This window comes from Molossus molossus, unplaced genomic scaffold (assembly GCF_014108415.1).
Source record: "Molossus molossus isolate mMolMol1 unplaced genomic scaffold, mMolMol1.p scaffold_m16_p_14, whole genome shotgun sequence".
Classification (NCBI taxonomy): Eukaryota; Metazoa; Chordata; class Mammalia; order Chiroptera; family Molossidae; genus Molossus; species Molossus molossus.
In genome coordinates, this window is record NW_023425349.1 from 38653074 (window position 1) to 38673670 (window position 20597).

A 20597-nucleotide genomic window follows, 5' to 3' on the forward strand; every position below is an offset into this window, starting at 1 on the left:
TTTCAAAGAGTAAGCGGCCACGGTAGGCTTAACAGTTAACCTAACTGACTTAATTGCTGTTAACAGACTCCCTGGGCCTGGAAGCTTGGTTCCGCACCATCAAGCGTTCTCAGATTTGGAAGTTAGCAGGAGGAAAAGTCTAGCAGTTGAGACTTGTATGAAATGATACAACCCTCCCCATTAGCAGTATTCTTCCTTGCGTGTCTTCAACCCAGGAAAGTTTAAGAACTGTTTTCAGGAAGGTTTCCCTTTCCACAGTGGGCGGAGACCGGCAACAGCTCATGCCTTGGCATTCTGTAACACTTATAATGTCTAACAGTAACGGCGTTCTCAGTTCCCCTTCAGAAACGGCAGGTGCGTCCAGAGAACAGGAAGAGGAAGAAGAAGACTTAAGCAAGTTACCCAGAAACATCAAGAAATGTAATGAGAGGATAATATTGGGGGGTCTGTTGTCTATTCCCCCATCTTACCCCCTTTACAAAAATTGTCTGATTTGCTCTGAACATAGGAGAAATTTGTGCTTATTTATAAACATAGAGCACATAGCTTTCCCCGAGATGAAGCATCTATGGCTGGACCAATGCTGGCCGAAAGGCAGGGGCCCTGCTCTGGCCCGGACTCTGCAGCTCTCATGACAGCTGCTGCCTTGGCCTCCTGCAGCCTCCTGCCTCCTCTTGCCCGCCTCTGGTCCATCCTCCACGCTGCAGCTGGAGAGAGCTTCCTAAAATGCCACTCAGATCTCCTCCTTCCTCCCTCTTTGTTACTTAAAATCAATTGAGGGCTCCACGTCACTGCCTTACAGCCCAAACTCCCCCTCTAGGCTTCGGCCTCAACTTCCTTTCCAGACCCTTTCTTCCAGCCTCTTTCTCTCACCTTATGTGCTAGCAACTGAGTGCCCAACACAAAGCCTTTGCCCTGGCAGCAGCCCACACAAGGCTGAGGCATTGCTCCGAGCCCTGACTGGTGCCCCCTGGAGCTGTTCAGTTCGGGAATGGGCCAAGCTGCCTGTGGCCCCATTGGGTATCCACACCTTTGAACTCTGGCTCTCTGCCTTCAAAAATCTCTGCGGAAAATGCAACCATCTCTGGCAAAAAAAAAATCCATCAAACATCATAGACATTATGACTGAGCACTGTTGGACTGAGCAGCTGCCGAGGTGGCCGTGGGGCCCTTCGGAGTGAAGGACAATGAAGGAAAGGGAGGCAAAGAAAGGCCTGAAGCCGAGGAGATTTCTCCGGGGGCTGGAGGAATCCTGCTCTGGGAGGGAGGCCACGGGAGAGCAGGTGCCTTTCCTTCTCTGCTCCACAAGCTCCCCTGAGCACCTCCAGGTATAACAACTGCTCAGCTATTGCAGGCGCACAGAACCAATCCATCAACTACAGTGATTGGATTAAATGATTATATGGGAAGGGCTAGCATTTACTGAGCTCTTCTTACATACTAGGAATCTTATTATTAGATCCTGACCATTATTTTGTCATAAATATTATGACCCCCATTCCTAAGGTGCAGAGAAATTCAGTAATCTTTGGGTCACTGTGCAGGCAGGAAATGAAACAAAGTAAAAGTGTAGTCAGGAATTAATCAGAAAGGCTGGATCACAGAGAGATTAGGGGTCATCCAGTACACACCTCTCCCAACCAGACACTCATGCACGTTCACAAACTTCTGGAAAACTGATGTTCACAGGCTGAGGTCTCATAAGGCCTTTGCATGGGCTCTAGTACTGGGTCTAGAACTCAGCCATCAGCTATTTTCTTGGATGTTCAACAAGGTCTAGTTATCCCAAAACTCGGCCTGAAGAACAGAGGGTTCTAATCAGTGTGTCAAGATAGTGGTGTGAGACTGTCAACAAAGTGAGGTTCTGATTTTCAGACAGAGATACACCCCAATCGTCACTGAATCCAGGGGTCTAGGAAGAAAGGGGCTCCCACATGCAGGCAGGTCACCTTCCAATAAACACAAGGTGCCAGTAAAGCAGCACTAGGAGTGGATGACAAAGCGAGAAAGAGCCCAAGCCCGAGTCCCAGCCCTAGGAGCTCAGCCAGAGACTGCTGGCCGGGACTGGAGGGAAAGTCTGAGGCCAATCAACAACCTCAACCAAGCCTCTTCCTTTGGGCTCAGAGGCCACTGCTGTTGATTGAAGGGGTCAAGGACCTCTTCACATAGAACAGTGTTGAATCCCAAAGTATGCTCCACCCCCAGACTGAGATTAGTCAGTGCTTGTCGCGCTTCAGAGCTGCCGTGCATGCAGGGTGGCTGGAACAAAACGGGATTAGGAGGAATTCCAGAGTCACCCACATTGGTTGTGTCATCAAATTTCTGGGGAGAAGGATGAATAACTCTGCCTATTGCTTCAGTGTTTCGTCTATGGGATGCAATGTATCTTCATATATAGAAACATCGGGGCTGCTAAGATTTTAGTTGCAGTGGAATGCTTCCCATCACATCGGCCTGGGCTTTGCTGTCCCAGATTCAACCTGGGACACTCATTCTTCCACTCAGTTCTCAACCAGTATTTATAAACTCTCTTAAGACAAGTGAGCACAATGGACAGAAATTCCTACATCAACGCAGCTTATATTTTGTGGGGGAGACAGATGATCAACAGCAACAAGAAAGTACGTGTGTGAGTGCTCAGGGCCTTGAAGAGACGTAGGCGGGGAACGCGAGGGGACGACCAAGTGGGAGCAAGGCCTGCAGTGAGATAAACGGTCAGGGACAGCCTCCCGTGGGAAGGTGACATCCGCGCAAGAACCTGAATGAGATGAGTGTTCCAGAAAGGGGGAGACACCAGCACCAAGGCCTTGGGGAAGGAGTGTACCCAGAGTTGCTCTGAACAGCCAGGCCAGTGAGGGAAGATAATCCAGGAGACAGCAGGCATGCTTGGACCAGGTAGCAGCTGTGGGGGGGAGCAAAGCTGTTGAATTATATATATATATATATATATATATATATATATATATATACACACACACATACACACACACACATAATATGTTTTTATTAATTTTTTAGAGAGAGGAAGAGTGAGAGAGATAGAAACATTGATGTGATAGAGACATTGGCTGCCTCCTGCACTACCCCTACTGGGGATCAAGCCCGAAACCCAGGCATGTGCTCTGACCGGGAACTGAACCGGGACCTCTTAGTCCATGGGAGGACGCTCAATCCACTGAGCCACACCAGCAGGGCAGATTTTTAATATATTTTGAGGGCAGAGCTGATAAAGGGGTGGACAAGGGGTGTGAGTGGGGAGAGGAGTCACGGGACTCACAGCTTTGGTCTGAGTGTCCATTGAGTGAGCTGGGTGTCTCAGGCTCTGCTCTGACTCGCTCCGTGGGAGACGCCCAGCAGGCAGCCCAGAGGAGCTGCTGAGCAGATGGTTGGCCACAGGAGTCTGGAGTTCAGAGGACAGGTTTCTCCCAAGCCGGCATTTAGATGAATTCAAAGCCATAAGACTGGATAAAGTCCTCAGAAGTGTGTGCAGCTGGAGAAGAGAGAGGCGCCGACCCCTCTGGGGGCTGGGCAGGGGTGACAGCGGGGAGAGAAAAGAAGCCCCCTCTGAGGTGGGGAGAGGACAGAGGAGGAGTGTCCTAGAGTCAAGGGAAGGACACGTCTGAATGAGATACAGGAAGCTGTCAGGTGCTGCTGACAGGCCGAGGAGGGTAAGGACTGAGAGCGACCGTGGGACTTAACAACAGTGACCGTGAAAGGGGACCCTCTGGTGCTCCATTCGCAGTGGAAGCCAGATTGGGAGGAACTAAGGAGAAGCGGGGAGAGCCGCGGAGTGGAGAGAGGAACACAGGTCTTTCGGGAGGTCCCTGTGGGAGAGGAGAGAAGGCGCAGTGGACGGGGGCAGGAGTGTGAGGTCAGGAGGAGTTCGTTTTTCACAAGTGAGAAACGACAGTGTGTTTGTAAACTGACGAGAGGGATCCAGACAGACGGAAATGTGATGTTGCGGGGGGAGAGGCTGGGGTGATGATGCCTATCAGGTAAAAGGGGGCAGAAGCCAGTGCACATGCTGGGGCTGTCTCGGGAAACAGGCAAAGCCATGGCACCGAACAGGCAGGGGCATGTGGTGGGGTGGCTGGGGTCTGCCTTCTGAAGGTGTGTGTTTGTTCAGGGCAATGAAAGCAAGGGCTGGAGCTAAGAGCGTGCTCAGGGGAGAGGAGGGCAGAGGGTTGTGGAGAGAAGAAGGCATGGAGCCTTTCTCCAGGAGAGAGGGAGAGTGAGGCTGCCCGCACGTCACTGCGGAGGGGGTACTTTGCGCGCAGTGCCCGTTGGGAGCGCTGGACGTAGCCAGGGTGCTTGTTTGCCGAGGGCAAGGATGCTGTATGCGCAAAGGAGTGACCATGGAATCAAAACTAAAAGTGAGGACGTGAGCTCCAGGTGAGAAAGAGAATGGGAGGGAGGGGGCGATTCAGGTTTGTGGTCTGGGAAGGTCAAAGACCCTTGGCATCAGGGTAGGAGAGGGCCAGCTGGAGACAGGGTGGAAGGAGGGGCCCTTGAGATTCTGGAGAGATTGCTAATGACAAGGTGAAGAAAACGTCCCCGTGAGAGTGTGGCCACAGCAGGACAGAGGACACGTTTCTCACAAAGCACCAAACGTAATGAGAACGGACTGGGTGTTCTCCCTAATCAGTAACAATAATCACCTAAGACATCTTATTTCATTTCTAAGGTCTTTAAAAAGAAAAGAGGGAGGAAGGGGTGGGGGGAAGTTGGCAGCCAAACAGCAGCACTTAATAACATCATGTTTCTGAAAAAAAAATAACCAAGAAACCCAAAACCTGGTCGCTTCATTGCCTCCCAGAGTCCTCCCTCCATACCTCTAACAAGGAGCAGCAGGGAAGCCGGCAGCCTGCGCACACACTGCCTGTGCGTAGGGACTGGGGAGAGCAGAGGCGTACCTCCGGGGCAGCACGGCGGACAGAACCCACAGGCACGCGGGGCCTGGCCTGGAGAATGCGCGGCCGGCCTGCTCTGTCTGCGAGGCACTTGGAAATCAGCTCCACCTCGTAAAACCTAACCCCCAGCCAAACGCAGCGCAGAGCGGGACGTGGAACAGGCACTCCATAAATATGTGGTGTGGACCAAATGAAGTCAACTGCCACTGCTCTCGGTCTTTCTGGAACCTGAGGGAGGCCCAGGATGCGCGTGTGTTCAGAGGAGGGCCCAAGGGCGGAGGCCCTGCTGGGGTGAAGACGCTGCCTGTGAAAGAAGACTAGGAGGTGAACAGTGGAAGCCCCAGGTTTTATTCTCACTTCCACCCAGTCCACAGACAGTGAGCAATTACGATGTGCTAAGCTGTGTGCAAAGAACTGGGTGTCTGATGGAAATCCATCAATGTTACATATTTCCCCAAAGGGATAAGGTACAATAGAGGCCAATGGAAAGTCAAATTAAAATGTGTGCTCACCTGGGATCGTTACTGTTTTAGATTTGTGCAAAGCGTATTTTGACTCTTCTGGTGAAGTTACTGGAAGAGCAGGTGAGAGCTACCTCAGTGTGTCACACACAAAAACCGTCCGACAAAGACACTCATGAGGTCGACCACCAAACCACAAATGGAGAGTAATAAATAATACATAGCATTGGTCAGAATTAGTATGGATGTGGGTTAATTACTACAGTAATAAGGGAAGTGAGGTCATTTATTTTCCAAGAAGTTAATGAAATGGATGTTTCATTTTCCAGGCCCTTCTTGTACATCTTGACATTTCCTCTGATCCAGAAATTGAATCCAAGTCTTATAGCAAGACAATATTTTAAAAAATTAAGGCTTCTTTGCAGATTTCAATTATTTTAATTCAGTGAAGCAGGAGGTAAATAGTGCTTTCCATAAGGACCAAAAATGTCTATTTTGAGTAAATAAGCCATTGTTTATCTTACTTTAAATTATGCATCAGCAATAAAAGTTCACAAAATAATATATATTGTGGGAAGAAAAGTAATACTAGTACTTAAATTCACTCCTCTGATATTATTATTTTTCCTTTAACAGCTGTTGAATAGATTTTGCCTTATAAAACACATGCTTCCTTTTTGTAGAATTTGGAAAAAAAATGCATTCAGTATAAAAAAGAAAACAAAGATTACTTTCATGTCCCATGATTATTAACATTCTGATGCTTTTATCTAATTTTTTTTCAATAGAAAAAAATAAGTTCGGAGTCATCATGCACTAGAATACATACTGAGTATAGTTGAATATTCTAAACTCCACTGTAAGCACATACTTTATTTTATTACCATCATTCAGTTAATCACTCTGATATTATGAAGCATGTAGGGTTTTTCGTTTTTCCTTCTGTTATAACGTATGTGGGGAATATCAATTTTGTACACATAGCTTGCTCCCCATATCTGCCGCTGTTTTCTTCTGGATACACTGTAGTTGTTGCTGTTGTTATTCTATTCTGAATGACATATTTTTTAACCAATATATTGTCTAACATTACTTCTAACATAAGGGTGAGCTGCTAAATATTCAGATTATAGACACTTTCAATTCATTACTGGGTTTGGACATTTTTTCTCCATCATTTTCTAAGCACTCATAATATCTATAAATATATCTTTCTGTTTCCCTTAGGTAAATCTCTTATATCCATTTCATGTTTTATTCCATTAGCCAGAGCTTCCAGAACATGACAAGATCAGAATGATGAGGTATGCATTCTTGGGTTGCTCCAGATTTTAAAGGGAAAACTATTGAATCTCACCATTAAGTCTGTTAGTTTAAGAAGTAATATCTTTGTCATACAAAGGAGGTATTCTTCTCTTCTTAGTCTAGTGATTTTTAGAAGTTATTTAATCTTATCAACTAAATGGATATAACTAGATTTTCTTTTGTGACTTCATCATGGTCACTGGATTCTTAGCTTATCACAGTAGCATGGGGTTATTCTTTTATTATTGGGTTATATAAAAGGTTATCTGAAGTTTTATCTTCTTACATCTAAAAACGCTTTCCATTATATTGGACAACATTCCTTGCAGCAAAGTCTCCCTCTGATGCCTCAGGTTTAGCTAACATTCACTGAGGGCCTATTAGGTTCCAGGCATGGTTTCTGAGCATGTTACATGCATCTCTCAACCATCCTATATGGTAGATCTTATTGGCATGCCCATTTGAGACTAGAGCAGATGAAGACACACGGAAGTCACACCATTTGCTGAAGTTCGCATGGCCAGTGAGTGACAGATTCAGAACTTGGACCCCAGGCAGCCTGCCACTGCACTGTGCTCATAGCCACCACAACCATCCCCTTGCTGGAATCACATCTTGTCACCTGCCATCCAGGTAGCCTTGGGCAGGCCACTGAACTTCTCTCACGAACACTGTCCTCATCTCCAAAGAAAGACTACCAATAAGAACACCACCACCTACCTAGCAAGCATTTGTGTGAAGCTCTCTCTGTCTGACATGGGGCACTCAATACAATGACAGTTAACATTTCTTATTATTACTCTTATTTGCTTAAGTACCTACTGAATGCCTACTCTGTGCCACACATTGTTCTGAGTATTTGGGAAATAATGCTGCTCTCATAGAACTTCCCTTACAGTATATTCTAAAATTATTTAAGATTATATTATACTACATAATGTTCCACAAAGGCTCCCAGTCCATTGTCTGCAGGTCTAAAATCTGAACATTCCAAAAACCCAAAGTCAAATTCATTTGACACTAAACCCTCACCTGAACTGCAGTGAGGTTGCCTGTAGACTTGACTTATTCTGGTTGATGAGACTACTGAAATATCACTGAATGAGGCGACAAAGAGCTTCTCTAGGTCCCACTGGAGAGGGTAGTGGTGTTCACTATAGGAACCTTGTTGAATTTCTAAAATCCCCAAAGTCCCCAAATCCAAGCATCTGGTTCCAGGGGTTTGAGATTTTTTTCAATAAGTGCAGTCCGGTATTACCTATGATAATATTAGATTATGCTAGAAAAGAAGCACATTGCATTCTCATGTAATCAAACAGTGTGATCAGCTTGTTTTCTCGATCAGAATGCAAGGCCCTGAAGGCACTGTCTTCTCTTGCTCATCACATTGTCTCCCACAGTAACTCACCTGCGCCTAAGTGGGTCATCATTTTGCTGAAATTAAAACAATCCGAGAGAATCTTCCTCGATCCAAGATATTCCAGTTTCCTGCAGGGCTACTTCCCTCAGATGAAAACATACGTGTAGCCATCATTTTCTAACCAACTTTTGGACCAATGGGCAGGGCTGGCCTTGACTTGCATTTCTGTACACCCAGGGGCAATTTTCTGCCTCTTCTCAATGTGTTTAGCCCTAAATATCTGAAAAGTACTTGTTTTTTTAATAAAATGTTCAAAAATACATCAGCACATTTTTACGATTTTACTTCCACCATAAGGCTGACTCAAAAAGTTTTGGCAAAGAGCAGAGATGTGGCGTTTGCTCAAACAGTAAGGAGCTCTGTCTTTCTCTCTCAAAAAAGAGCCCCAACATGCAATGCGATCAGCATTCAGCCTTGGAACAATACCTAAGCCTTTAAATCCTGTCTTACACTTCAACCATGAGGGCCTCCTTATGTTTTTGGAGCTGTTTCATCTTGTCAATTGTTTTGAGTTTCATATGAGATTTGGATTCAGGTGGGGGGATGCCGAAACCGCCTCAAGCAAGCTCTATAAGCCATGAATAAGAACAATGACTTACATTAAATTCACGCGTTTCATTTCTTCAAAGTACTCCCACATACATGATTTCAGAATATTTTCCCATCGGCTGGCTTCCCTGGTGGGCCTTATATAGCCATTGTCCCGATGGCTGTTTTCAGCACTGCTGTTGAGGGCAATGCTTTTGCACCATTTTAAAACATGACTCTTACAAAGGGGCATTTTTGATTTTTCAGCCGATCCAATGTGTCACCTTTGGATTTTAGTAAGTTGGTTGTTATCTCTTTCTGAGTCTCACAGTGCAAATGCCAGAAAAAGTATCCTGTTTCTGACACCTGATGGACACGCCCTTCTCTGATGTGGAGAAATTCACTGTTCCAAAGGCAGTGATGGCTCCCTTTCAGAGTCAGCCGAGTTTCACCCACAGAAAATAGCTTAGCACACTCCATCTTGCAGAGCAGGGTCATGCCCGGATGAACGCTGCATACAACTACTGTGATGATTGATAATGATGATGGGGCAAGCGAGAAAAGGTGACTCGCACGGGGCTAGGTACTCAATAATTGCTGATTGATGAATCGTGACAGCTACTAAATGCCACCCTAAAAGATAGCCACACTTGAAAAGTTATGTAGGTGAATTCACGCCCCCAGATAAAGTGCCTGGGATTGAATTATGGAAGTCTTTCCTAAGGCGGGCATGCCTAGAAGAGTGGAAAGGAATGCATACGTATTTATGGGTTTTCCCTACCAAAGGAATACCACTTACCCAAGAGAGAAGAAGCCATACCCACTACAATGAATGATAATTATTGCCTGGGCAAGAAGGTAACTGCTTTTAATCTATTTTGCCTGTGCTCTGTAATATAAACTGGGCCAGCTATATAATTTGCAGGGTCCACTGCTAAACTGAATGCTTGTTCATAAATGTTTAAGAATTGCAAAATGTTCACAGCAGAGCATTAAACCGAGAAACCTTCTGTAGAGGACCCTGTGTGAAGGCGCAGGTCCACCCCCATGAAGCTGGTCCTGAGTATGAGTGATGGTTTGTACCTAATGTTACCGTTATCCTTCTCGTTACCTGTGATTGGTGGGCCCTTGGAATCCTAGAAGGCTGAACAGGTGGGCAAAGCTAATAACATTCATAAAGACTCTACAAAACCCGGACTGGTTTAGAAGAGTGGAGGTGGTGTGTAGCAGGACCCTGGACACAGTGTGAAGGTAACTGGAAACTGGCAGGGACTCTTGGTGAGGCTTGAGCCTGGCTTGTGGAAGGCAGCACAGGAGGGTGTGGGGAAAGCCAGGAAAGACCAGATGACAAGGGGGTCTGAATGGCACAAAGCAACTTCAATAACCTGCTCCTGCTGCCAGAGCCTCTGTGTGTTCCCATGTTCAGCATAATTCTACATAAATCCCATAATGTCTGAAGTCTAACTGTGAGGGGGCTTGGTAATGTGTCTACTGCAGGTGGTGCCCCTTACACCACTCCTATTCTGGGTCAGTGACAGTCACAGCGCAGCTTTGCCCCCACATGGCTTCCATACCATATTCCCAAGAATCACTAGTGTTTTGCCCACTGCTATGTGAAACACACTCAACTTCAGTAGGGGAGAAAAAATCCCTGCTATCTCCGGTGGAAAGGCAGCGGCCATCTAGGAGTTTCTAATACAAAAGAAGACTCTGGAGCTTAGTGAAGGGGACGAAACTGCCCCATCCATCAGAGGCAACACGAGCGCATCATAAATCTGTGAGCAATCCCAGAAGGCATCTGGCGGACCAGCATCTATCTTGGACTGACAGAGGGGAGCGAGTGTGGGTCTCTGAGATGAGCTCTCCATCACAGCTTCCCCTCTCACTCAGTCCACTGCCCGACAGCCACCCAGTGAGCGAGTGAGTGAGCAGAACATCACTTCCAGTGAGGCCAACAGAAAGGTTACTTAACAAATCAGATCCCAGGAAGACTTGAGCAAAATTGGTTTGGTTGTTCAGTATAGAGGGCAGGAAGGCATTCTCAACTGGCGGGTAGCACGGCATACGTAGGGCAGAAGTCATGTCTGGGAGTCCATGAAGGGAACGTGCCCTCAGGTGTGCTTTGTTTGACTGTTACATTGCTTAAAACAAAAATCTATACGTGATCTGTCAACATTTTTAAATCAGAAATTTTCACATAAAAATACTGGTTTCTGATTTATCTTTAAAAAATAAAATTAGACAGACAATCCTACTAAATGGTCCGCGTTCTGTTGACAGAAACAAAGAAATGATCCCCTTTAGACAGGGTACAAAATGTCCCCAGGATCCTACTGCACTAACTTACATATTTTTCTGGTCCCTATAATAGCCATTAAGTTTGCAGTCTCTGAACCACAGATCACACAAGTAAATATAATTTTACTAACAAAAATATCAATTAAAAATTTCATTCCAATGTATTTATAGGAAAGAAAAATCATATTGAGTTAGAGACACAGGGGGGATAATTCCACTTTCTTTTTTCATTTTTTTTGAGTGGATAAGAGAATTCATATGTTTGGAGAGGTGGGGTGGAAGGTGGGGGGGTCTGTCTAATTCTCTAGGAAATCTTCCCCTGAACCCTGAATCTCCCTAGCAACAAGCAGAAATAGGGAGAAAAAAGAACTCCAAGGAAATGCAAAATTTCCCTGTCATAAGGATAAATCCTGAAAGATAAATTTTTAGCTTCAACATAGAATGAAGTTATAGCTCTTTGACAAATTATATTCTGGGTTGTCATGACAACTGGGCCTCTTAGAGGTGTGCATAAAGAGGCCTTTCCATAAATCAGAACGTTTTAGGAAAGGGTTAAAATAAACATTTCTAGATAATTCCCAAGATATAGTGCCAAAAATATAATTATAGACATTTGTATCAGTCTGCCATAAAGTATGACAGCTCCAATTTTACAAAATGTTAATTAAAAAAATCTATTAAACTCATGTCCCTCTGAGAGAAATTAATATCACACCTAAGGGTGGGAATCAGAGCAACTCAGAGGCTGTGAAAATTGGATGGCAAAGTCAGAAAGGGGTGCTTAAGAGATTTGTCTATAAGCAGTGTTTTTAAGAGTATGGGCTGGATGATGACCATCAGGAGAAGAAATGCTAAAGGCCAGATCACCGTGCTGAGCGCCTTTTTGGAAGCTTGAGAGAATGTGTAAAAGTAATTGAAGATTTGGAGGTGGACTCGGAAAGGAAATGCTGATAGGTGGAGGGTAGTTCACCGTCACTACGTGGATGGAACACCAAAGAATCTCATTCTGGGAGGACACAGACAACAAGCTGTGACCATTAGCAACCTCCAATGAGGTCAGGAAAAAAGAGAATTGGCTTAAAATTGGACTTTGGGGCAATGCTTCTTAAGGTAAAGGTCATGAGATTCCACTCTGAGGGTCACAGATTGGCAGCCTGAAGGCTACATGGAATCAAGAGACAAGTTCTGTCTGGCCTGCACAGTGTTCTTTTAAAAATGTACAGTGTTTGCCAACATTTCAAAATCAGGAGACTGCACGTACAACTCCGGCTTCTTCTCCTCAAACAGGAGATAATTTGGCAGCGATGGGTCTGAATTCCCATGTGGCGATTGGAGCTGGGTTCATAGAATAGAAGCTCCATGAGAACACAAAGTTTGCCTTGTTCAACCCTGTGGCCTCAGCATGGAGAACAAAGTACAAGATAAAGGGTTGAATGAATGAATTAGCAGAAGCTGCTCGATTTAAATAAGGCATGCACTCACCAGGGAAGGCTACCCCACCCAGATGGCTACCTGCCTGGCCCTAAAGGCATCTGAGGTTTCCACTTTGCTCAGTGCTATCAGCTTTTCTTTGGTTGGGACTCCATGGTGTCTCTTGACATAAATCCCCCATAAGACCCACTCTAACAGCCACATGTACGGGCCATTGAAGTAAAATGACAATGAAATAATATTCTTTAAGGGTTTTTTGGTTTGTTTGTTTGTTTTGATAGCCCAAACAGTGAGCTTCCTTTGAGGGTTTGGCATCATAGTTCATCCTGCAGACAGAAAGCTGAGTAAAAAGAGATGTTTCCCCTACTAACCAAAAGTAGAGAGTTCCTGTGGAACCCCTGGTAAACCAAAATGGCATAAGGCAAAGAAGCAATTACCATTCACTTATATGGAGAAATCTGTGCGTGTTCCCAGGCCCAAAGAAGAACCTACCAAACCACCAAAAAAGAACCACTGCCTCTGCAAAACCCGGACACTGTTTTCACTCTTCACCTTTTCTCATAAAAGCAAAAATCCTGTTCAGATTTCTTTTGGTTGGTGCACACAGGTACTAATATAGGTCCTCTGTAAAAGCAAAGGGGCAGAAAGGGAACTTTTCAAAAATAGGAGATAAGTGTACTTGCCAAAGTCTCTTTCAGTACTTGAACAGAGCAAGTACTTCTAATAGGCTTCAGATCTGATCACTTGTTTATTTATTCAACAAACACTGAACCTCTTGCTAGTGCTTGCATGACTAAGGGCCTTGTGATATGTATGTTTCATCTTGATGTCCAGAGATTTAAATTTTTATTAAATGAATGAATGAGTAGTGGGAATCACTATAGACAATATTGTGAATCCGCTATGGGCCAGATACATACCTTCTTAACTTTTATCCTTATTTTTGTAGAAAGAGAGACTGAGATTTAGAGGGGTTAAGGAATAGGTCCACAGCATGGGCCAAACAGGAATTTGAACTTAGATCTTCTTGGTACCTAAACCATGAGCATTCCCTTCTGCGTCCAACCTCTCAGATAAGCTCTATTCTCAAGTGTAGTGAGTTCAGTAGCGGCCTGCAAAAAAGATATGTCCAATTCTGATCTCTGGAACCAGCAAAAGTGATCTTATTTGGGAAAAAAGCCTTTGCAGATCTCAAGTCTTTAAAGATCTCAAGATGAGATCATCCTAGATTTAGGGTGGGCCCAAAATCCAATGACAATTGTTCTCATAAGAGGAGGAGAGGACACAGAGACACAGAGAGAAAAAGTGATGTAAAACAGGCAGAGACTGGAGTGATGCGCCTACAAGCTGAGGACCACCAAGGACTGCCGGCAGCCACCAGAAGCTAGGAGGGGGGCAGGGAGCAGACTTTGCCTCAGACCCTCCTGAAGGAACCAACCCTGCCAACACCTCAACATCACAATTCAGGCCTCCACAACTGTGGGAGAAGAAATTTTTGTTGTCATAGCCACCAAATTGTGGTCATTTATGACAGCAGTCCTAGAAAACTAATACATCAAAATATTCCTGGTCCACGTACCAAAGAAGTTCCCCCCCAAATTTAGCCTGAAATGTTCACGGCGGGGGGGGGGGCGGGCAGGCTGCATTCAGGATCCTAAAATGTGGCTGATCCCCCTCACCTCCGAGGCTCCCTATTCGGGTCAAGTCTTTCAGCCTCAGGTCCCACACAGCATTATCCAGAAACATTCTCACATCCCAACAAACGTGAACCCAGCCAAGTATTATATAAATTCATTGGCTTCTTTGAAAGCACAGTGAGCATCTCTAATAGGAGTGGAGTGTGGTCTGGTGCTTTGGAATAATTCAGTTTAAAGCAGCAATAGGGCTCTCCTTGCCAGATGATCAAATATGTCACAACACGAGCACAGAATGTAGGAAACAAGGTGTCGTTTCTGTGTGAGCAATTCTGGGGACGCTGCTAGGAGCAGGGCAGGAACTGAGCTGGGTCTTGAAAGAGGACAATCACTGCAGCAATGTTATCATTTACAGGCACCTACAACATGTCACCCGCTACCCTCCTCTCTTGCCATGCTTTCCCATTTAATTCTCCCAGTAGACAAAGTAGCTCTTCGTCACCCTCATTTTCCTGAGGAGGAATCTGGGACGTGGAGAATTAAGGGCCAAGTCCAAGGTCACCCAATGAAAAGCGACAGGACGCTGACAGGTGAATGTACAGGGTGGAGGGAGAAAGAAGGTTGAACCAGGTGGAGTAAGTTCTTGGAAAAGGAGAAGCGAGCTGGTGGATGGGGAAGGCGTGGCTGCAAGTCAGGATAATGTTCTGGAGTTTGAACGCCCTTTGGAGGATGTGGACTTGATCTCTTTCACTGTGCGAGATGCCAGGGGTATGTGCGTACAGGACTGACGAGCTCAAGTCTATTTGGGGAGGAAAGTGTTGGACTCGAGAATGAAGCATGTAAGAAGGAGAGAGACCAGTCTGCCCCTCTCGAAGGCAGGCAGAGGGGAGCAAGGCATGGTTTCATTTCAGGATGGCAATCAAGAAGCTGTGCTGGCCGATGCAGAGGTTCAGAAGGATGAGCAGGCGTTTACCACCATAGAGAGCACAGGCCAAGGGCTGAGTGCACAGACACGGTAGATTCAGTATAAAAAACAATCTGATCTGATGTTGCCTCCATGACCCTCAAGCTGCAGAGATGGGTGGTTAGCAGATGGTGTGGCAGCTTCTGCCTTCTCTCCCTGCCTCTGAGGGACTTACTTCAAGGGGAACTAGTTGGAGTCTAGAGGGTATATCTTTAAATTAAATTCATGAATAGTTTCAAACTCTCCAAAGGAAATAGTGCACTCAAGGTTCGAATCATGTAGACTATGTAAAGCACTATTTCTCAAACAGGTCCACCTCGAAAGCATTAGGGTGGCATGTCTCATAGGCCCAGAACTCAGCATTGGGGTACAGAGCACCCCAAACACTGCCTGCATGTCAGATATAAAGTTACCGCACTTAGTGAGAAGAACTTAGAGCCAGGAGCCGCCGCAGGCTGTCTAGAATGTTCCAGAGCGCCTTCTTGGTTCCCATCAACCTGCCCCTGCCTTCTCCGGAGAGCTAAGATGTCTCTCTGCATGCAATCCTAAAAGAAGAGGCCACTTAAGAGTCTGGGACTGCCTTGGCCAGTTTGGTTCAGCGGTTAGAGTGTCGGCCTGCGGTCCAGAAAGACCCGGGTTCGGTTCCCGCTGGGGGCAAATTCCTCGGTTGCAATTTGTCCCCGGCCCTGGTTGGTCGTGCAGGTGGCAGCCACTCGATGTGTCCCTTTCACGTCTCTCTCTTGTCTCTCCCTCTCACTCTATCTGAACAAAAAATGGAAAAATGTCCTCGGGTGAAGATTAAAAAAAAATCTGGGATACCAGTCAGGGTCTAAGATAACCTGAATTCACATAACCCGAATTCACACAGAGCTCATTGAGAAGCACCTGGGAAGAGTGTCCACGAGCACTGACCTGGACTGGAGCCAGTCGATCGGGGTTCAGATGCCTACTTGACCTGTGGTTCTAATTGGCTGTGGGCTTGTTGGGAAAGTCACTGATCTCTGGGAGTGGGCCGCGCAGGGATCCCCTGGGTCCGCTGTGGCTGCCGTTGTGTGTCCAGCCGGGGCAGCAGCCAGCACCTGTGTCTCTTTCCAGGAGGTGTGCCCTTGAGCTACTAAAGCCCATTTTGGCCTCTGGAAACCCTCAGCCAGTGACTAGTGTGTGCACGAATGAAAGACCAACACCCAAATCTCTGGGGAGCAACTTCCACTCCAGAATCCCTTCTCCAAGAAGCTACGCCTGAAAGCATTTCCTCTTGTTAGCTCCCCCCCGCCTGCCCTGCTCCCCCACTCCCTTCAGGCTGCCCTGGTGCACGCCCTTAATAAATCACTCCTCCGCGAAGTCATCGCCGCGTGTGCAGCCAGGAAGCCAGGGAAAGCCGGTATCTGCTCGAGGCTGTGGGGGAAGAGTCAGTTCTTAAAGCATCGAGCAGGCTATCCAGCATGAGGGTCACAACAGGCAAAATTGGGCAAAAAGATATGTTTTCTTTGGCTCCCAGAGAGTCTAAAAAATGTGAAGGGCCTTGCCAACTTTACAAACTGGGACATTTCACACAAAAACCCAGATCTCCACTTGCCTTGAGCAAACCAGCAGGTCCGGCAACCCTGAGCCTGCAGACCTTGCGTGGCAACACGGGCAAGCCCGGGGCCGGGCCCACAGCTCACCCACTCGCTGACGTCCATGGGCACTGGGCTTGGCAACCTGTGGTCTAGCACACAGACAGTACTCCTAAACTCTGCCGAATCTGAATCAGGCACCATTGTTCTGGAAAACAACTGAACTCCGGGGCTGCTGGAGAATAGGGGTGAATAACTGAGTTAGAGGCCACATTGGCCCCGGCCAGATTGGCTCAGTGGCTGGAACATCGGCCCATGGACCAAGGGGTTGCGGGTTCAATTCTGGTTAATAATATGCACATCGGTTGCAGTTCTGTCCCCAGCCCTGGTTGGGGTCGTGCAGGGGGCAACCAATCGATCTGTCTCTCTCTCCCCCTCCTCCCCACTCTGTCTGAAAATAAATGGAAAAATATCCTCAGGTGAGGATTTAAAAAAATAAAGAGTCTACATGGGTGCTCCACTCAGCTCCTTCCTCACACCTGGCAGACACTGGGGTGCCCTTCCCAAATGCTCTTCTGAAAGAAGGCGAGTCAGTGATGGGTGCCACCGTGACAGGGAATTTGTTTGACAGGAAACACATAATGAAATGAAATAAAATCACTTGCGGTTGGAGTATGCAAGCGAGAAAAACAAAAACAGGTCTTAGTTTCAGATGTTGTTTTATGTTGCCATAAATAAAAGGATGGCTGCAGCTCAAAAACGACATTTTAAACATTTCAGAATGTTGACTTCCAGCCTGTGTACTTCTTTTTTTAAAAAATGAGTCTACTTGAAGCCCCTTTAACCAGTGTAACCCGTAGTGGGTCATTCAAGAAACAGAGGTTCCCTCGAGCACTGGAGCCTAGTCGTCCACCCGGGAGTGTTCAGGTCACTGTCAGATGGGCCCGTATGAGAGATGGGTGGTCGTTATCCAGGACATCGGGTAAGTAGAGGTCAGATAAGACAGCTCCTCTTGTCTAAGAGCTCCTTGCACACTTCAGCTTCAGGGAGCATAACTGACCAAGGGTCCCAGCTACACCCTGACACCCACCTGAGCTCTCAAACGCACCCCTTTTTTGCAGTGAGCCCATGCTTCCCCCGACCGCTCCAGAGCCAGTGGCTGAGAGCGGTAGGAACACAGGCCCGCCCGTCCTGGGGGACAAGGTGCTCCTCCGGTGGCTGGCATTGGCTCAAAGACTCCCCAGTGGCCTTGCCCATACTTGCTTACAGTGAAGGTCTAGGATGCTTGACCTGACTCCCTCCCTGCCTTCACCAAGGTCACACTTGCGTAACACTCCTATGTATGCTTGCACAACCTTCTCTGGCTCCTTCTCCATTTCCTCTCACACGAGAGTCTCCTGATTAAAATCCTTGCAGCTTTAATCCCATCTGGGCATCTGCTTCTCGGAGGACACATTCTGCACGTGAAAATTCCTGCTGCCTCTATTCAGCAAAATCTGCCTGCTCTCCCCAGTACGCGGAGCCTCCCATGTTCACCGTGGCTTGCATGGATCCAAGACAAAAGCACTTATGAAGAGAACTTAACATGAGCTTTAAGGAATTGGTAAAAGTTGAGAGAAAGAGCCCTGGCTGGTTTGGCTCAGCAGTTGGAGCATCAGCCAGCAGGTTCGATTCTGATCAAGGGCATGTACCTCGGTTGCGGTTCGTCCCCGGCCCTGGTCAGGTAGTGCGGGAGGCAGCCAGTCGATGTGTCCCTCTCACATCCATGTTTCTCTCTTTCTCCCTCCCATTCTATCTGAAGATAAATAGAAAAAAATAATATTCTTGGATGAATGTTAAAAAAAAAAGTTAAGATATAGAAGAAGAAAATAAAAGAGGAGGAAAGAGTATTAAAAAAGGGGGGAAAACAACTCAGTTTCTCCATTTTGACAATTTTCTACTAAAAAAAAAAATGGGCATGAACGTCCCTGAAACAGGACCTATTCATAACCTCTGGGTAAAACTCTAGGACTTCCCCTGGAATCCCAGCTGTAAAATAGCTCTTGAGGATGAGGTGTACAGTCCCTTAGAGGACTGGCGGCCGAGAATCCTGTGAGACCACGATGGCGACGACACGGCTATCCTTCTCAGCACCCCAGACCTCAACTCGGCTCATCGTCGTTTTGTGAAAGGTGGAAAGTGGAAGTCTGCTGCCTGTGCAAACTATGTGAACCGTGCTCATCACCAAGACACGAAAGAGCACAGTGACACACACACACACACACACGTGCGCGCGCGCGCTTTTCTAAGAGGGTTAATGTTAAAAAAAAGCCTTCGGGCTGGTTTGTTCTTGTTTCCATAATTCGCCACAAAATAGAAAAAGGAGACAAAATCAGCATCATCATTTATAAGCCCTGGAAAATGGAAGTTTCCAAGCTGTCATAAATAAGGATGGAAGCATTTGCCAAGTCAGAAATTTAGCCAAGTTTGAAATCCACTCAATCCTTAACATCTTGGAGCTCACAACGGAACACAAACCTTTTGGGATTTGTAATCATTTCTTCTCAGCAAAACGTCTTGCTTTTTATAAGGAAGTAAAAACAAAAAGCAAACAATACAGTATGGAAAGCGTTTAAAGGAGTGGGGGGGCATTCAAACACAGTGAGCACTGGGGAGGCGGCAACGGCCTCGACTGTGCATGTGCTGGACGACATTCCCACGGGATGGAAAGGGGCATCGAGTATGCAGTGTTCCTATTCCGTATGCATGTGTGTGCGCACATGTGTGTGCGTGTGTGTGTGTGCATATGCGTGTGCATGTGCGTGTGTGTGTGTGGTATGAGAATTATTGTGCCTTTCCTTGCTGGTCTCTTTCTCTCTTTCTCTCTCTCACACACACACACACACACGCACACACACACAAAACCTATCTCCTATGCACATATTCCACCCCAGCAATAGTAAAATTTCAATGTGTAAAATAATGAAAGAAAGAACAAAGCGTTTTTGTGTGTGTTTGTGTTAGGTAGAAAGGGGAGTAGAGAAGAGAAAATAATGTTTAAAAACTCATAAAAGGGAAGAAGAAAATAGGTAAGAGGGAGGGGACCCCTCTCAGGGGTTTCTGCTGAGTCGGGAAGAACCGGAGCCATGGGAATGCGGTGCAGAGGGTGAAGGCCATCTCAGGGCGCAGGGACACAGGGTCCCCTGAGGAGAAGGGGGGTGCTGACCTTGGAGAAGCAGACCGGAGCACGGGTCTTACAGGTCAATGCAATTCTTGGGCCTTAGACCCCTCACTCCACTTTCCAAGCCTTTGTGTCCTCATGTGTAAAGCGTGGTCAATAGTGGCATCAACACTGATGGTATTACCATTAGACCACAGCCCATGAGGCCAAAGACAGCGTCTGTTTGGTTTACTGTGGCATCTCCAGTGCTTGGCTCACTCTGACCTACAAGTGACGCTTAATACATATTTACTGCACTTCACATAAGCTCAAAGTGAGCTCAAACAAGGTAATGTATTAAAGAATTTAGTATATATCTCAGTTAGGGTTGTGTCAGGAATAAAGAACTCGCCCCAAATGGTTTAAATGGCAAGTTGTAGGGATAATGTTCAAGGGGATGGCCCGGTTCATGGGCAGGCGAGAAACCGGGAGGCACGAGAGACCGACCACTGGGGAGCCCTCCCCACCTCCAGGGTTGAGGAAACAAATGGAGAAAAGATGAAGCCCATCTTGAAGGACGGCAGAGGCAGGGAGGTGAGCCCCGTTGGAGATAAGCCTCTGCTCCTGGAGCAGGGCAGACATCCTGACTCCTCTCCGCCCCCGCGGACCTGCTGGTCACCCCGCCACCCGAACACACCGAGAAGCCAGCACATGACCGGCACCAAAGTGAAACATGGCCAGCAGGTGACAGTCTGTAGAGTAGGGGATGACAGACCCCCTGCCCCAATCCAGAAGACTAAGTATATAGAGAGAAAAATCTGTCGAGGAAGTAATCATTACAAAGCCTGAAGCACCTTTAACTGCTTGTGGCTTAGTTCACTTAAAACCTAGAACCCTGTGCTGGCGACTTTTACTCCCACCCCACAAAGCTCAGGGGTCTTTCATGAAATT

The 20597-nt window shown here is 46.6% G+C and overlaps 1 protein-coding gene across 1 annotated transcript in view; it reads right to left on the reverse strand.

Annotated features, from left to right (window-relative positions):
- Positions 1-20597, reverse strand: part of NTRK2 (neurotrophic receptor tyrosine kinase 2) — a 334115-nt gene that overhangs the window by 162625 nt on the left and 150893 nt on the right. The gene's annotated exons all lie outside the window — the stretch shown is intronic.